Source organism: Apodemus sylvaticus, chromosome 5 (assembly GCF_947179515.1).
Source record: "Apodemus sylvaticus chromosome 5, mApoSyl1.1, whole genome shotgun sequence".
Classification (NCBI taxonomy): domain Eukaryota; kingdom Metazoa; phylum Chordata; class Mammalia; order Rodentia; family Muridae; genus Apodemus; species Apodemus sylvaticus.
This window is the reverse complement of record NC_067476.1, coordinates 36590672-36594243: the sequence shown is the minus strand read 5'-3', so window position 1 is coordinate 36594243 and position 3572 is coordinate 36590672.

The following is a 3572-nucleotide window of genomic DNA, read 5'->3' as shown; positions in this document are numbered from 1 at the left end:
GGATGCAAAAAATGTGGTATATTTACACAATGGAGAACTATTCAGCCATTAGAAACAATGAATTCATGAAATTCTTAGGCAAATGGATGGAGCTGGAGAACATCATACTAAGTGAGGTAACCCAGTCTCAAAAGATCAATCATGGTATGAACTCACTAATAAGTGGATATTAGCCTGGAAAACTGGAATACTCAAAACATAATCCACACATCAAATGAGGTACAAGAAGAACGGTGGAGTGGCCCCCTGTTCTGGAAAGACTCAGTGTAGCAGTATAGGGCAAAATCAGAACAGGGAAGTGGGAAGGGGTGGGTGGGAAAACAGGGGGAGGAAAGGGAGCTTATGTGACTTTCGGGGAGTGGGCAGCCAGAAAAGGGGAAACATTTGAAATGTAAATAAAAAATATATTGAATAAAAAAAAGAATTAAAGGGTATTGTACTTATTTCTTTACTTGTTCTGAATTAACTAAGAAAAACAAATTAAACATGGAAGGGGTCATTTTGTAAAAAGTTTGAGCATCTAATTCATCATAGTGAGGAAGAAATGGTGGTTAGAACAACTATGATGGTGGGTAAGAAGCCATAGGCTTATGTGTGTGTTAGGCTGGTGGTTCACACTGTGTTTTGTGTTCAAGAGGCAGAGGCAGATGTATGTGGTTGATCAGCTGCCTTTCTCCCTTTTATTTAGTCACCTGTAATTTTCATTGTTGTAGAAATAGCTATATTTGGCCACACAATGTAGAAAATTGTAGTTATCCCGTGTTTCTTTCTTATGAAGTTTTCTGAATTTAAACATTGATATCAGTAAGAACAATGGAGACAAACAGAGTGATAAAAACTGTACATTATTATTATTATATGCCTTTGAGTCCTATCCAAAGTTACTTTTTAGACTGACTAAATTTTGAATAATTTTGTATAGGCACTTTGATCCCACAAATATTGAACTGTAGCTATTAGCAAGTGTCAATAATCCAAACATTGAAGAAAAATGTTACCTAGATTAGATAGACAGACAGAGAAAGAGACAGACAGGCAGTCAGGCAGTCAATAGATAAGTATGTCATTACTCACTATAGTTTAATATTTGATAATTATATTTCCTACTATTAAAAATTGGTTAAAATTATTTCAAAGTATTAAATTGCTTTTAACATAATCATTTTAAATTCATTATATTTGAGACATGCCTATAGTACAAAATCTTGGGAAACTGAGGCAGAAGAATCATGAATTTGACGTCAGATTGAGCTACATAACAATATCTTGTCTATGAAGATAAACTGTCAAACCAAGAAATACAAAGCTCATTGTATGTAATGATGCATAGTATTTTCTCACAAGATTAGAAGTGATGATTAATCTAAGACTTTCTTGAAATTATCCAAGAGTCTTTCTCCATTAAATTATGTTTATGAGGCTAAACAATTTTAACCTATTTTTCTAGTAGTTTGCTTAAGGGAGAAATATTTGCTAAACATTCCTTAACTTAAAAGTAGCAGTGGGTTAACAATTATGAAGTAGTTCTTCCAGTTTGAATTTTTTATATGTTAAAAACACAGTCATTATAGTTTGTATTTCTATGGAGGTAACAAAATAAATTATTTTTAACAATTAGTAATCATTCAGTCTACAAATATTTTCAAAAATAAAAATATACTCTAGTGCTAGTGAAGATAGAAATATAAATGCACTTATTAATCAAGATGATTATTCCTTTAATGAGGCTAGTTCAGAAAGCAGTGGGAGTATAGAAGAAAGATTGCTAAGTTAGAATACAGAAATTTATCTGAGTTCTGCATTTGTAGAAATATCTCTGCAACTGGAGAAAAGTGCCTACTCTGCTTCAGTGAAGAAAGTGCTATGGACCCAATTGGGGCACCTATTAGTTTCTATTAGTTTCACATTCTATATATAAAAGCTCCAATCCATATCTTGAAGAAATTTGTAATAATTCTAAAATTGCATTCCAAATCATGAAATCACAGGAATTATTCTATTGTAGTTTTTTAAAGACTTTAATTTATATCAAGAATAAAATGGAACATGGTACTGGACTTTAGAATTGTAATTAAATACACTGTAGCTTTTTTTGGGTTCTCTCTAACCATTTAAAAACAAACAATGGATATCAATAATTTGAACCAATTCAAAATAAAAACTATTCTAAGAGAAATTGAGTAGGAAGGCATTTCAGGGCCCTTTACAAAACCTTGAAATTTTCCTGAAGCTCAAGAGAGTTTGTTGTGTGCATGTCCTTCCTACCTGCATTCCATTATCAATAGATAATGTCCTAAACTTGTATGTGCATCTATGTGCATCTATGTGCATCTATGTGCATCTATGCAATGGAACCTTTCAAAGGCTACACCACCAGGAATTCTCCGTTTTCTAGGAAAGCATTGTTAAACTTCTCTTTGTCCATCAATGACTACTGACTTTGATAATATAATGTAGATTATATTATATCTGCCTAGTGGAACATATTCATGTCGAAGTGATGGGGTTAGACAGGATGGCATTCTAGTGGATATTTGAACAGATTGTAGGTGATTCATGTGCTATTTCATTTGCATACACTTATGAATTTTTCTTAAATTTCAGAGCTTTAGAATATGTCTGCATTTGGAGGAAGGATCTTTAATGTGATTATTAAAATTATGCAGATGTTTTAATATAATTTAAGTGGTGTTCTCAGAAAAGGAATTTGGAGATACAGAGAGACACCAGAGGTCTACCCATATAGAGAAAGGACAAATGATGATACAGGAGAAAAACAGCCACCTGTAAGCCAAGAACGGATGTCTTGGGAGAAATCAAGTCAATTGACATTTTGGTCTTGGATTTGCAAACTTCAGAGCTGTGAGACAAATTTTACTTTTATGTAAGTTTGTCTCCTGTAATTTGTTCTAGAAGCTCCAGAACAACTAATGTATAGTTTCCTTGCTCAAACAGGCAGAACAATTAAAGAACAGTACTTGTCTTCTCTGAGTGTGTGGTCAGTTTGGCACCACAGACTTCTACGTTATAGGAACATTTCCTATTTGTATATTCAGTCAGCAAGTGTTCTACACTGAATCCTTGCCTTAGAAAAAAACAGAGTTCATTATTAATTCTCCTACTAGGCCTTCAAAACACATATATTGCAGTTTCCCCCTTCACCTCCATACACATAATGCTGTGAAAATACCCTACTTCTTACACCTCTGGACTTAAGTGTGGTCTTAAGTGATTGGACTTAAGTCATTGTCTTACCTCAGTCTCTTATGTGTTGAGGCTTCAGGTGAAACCACTGCATTCGGTTCCTACATACATCTTTTCCTCCTCACTGAGGGATTTTTGCAAGTGAAGGGAGGTTCGTGATTTAGTTGACAGACAAATCATTTACCAGAAAAGTGACTACCTGTCTGAGAGATGCTCATCTTTTGGTTGTATAGACATCAATCAGTGGCATCTTTGAAAATAGAAAATGAACTGCGTAAGTGTGCTTTCTGATCACAGGCCATGTGACTGCTTGTGACATGTTTTTCCAGCTATAGAAAAAAATTATATTGTCCCCATCTCAGCATATA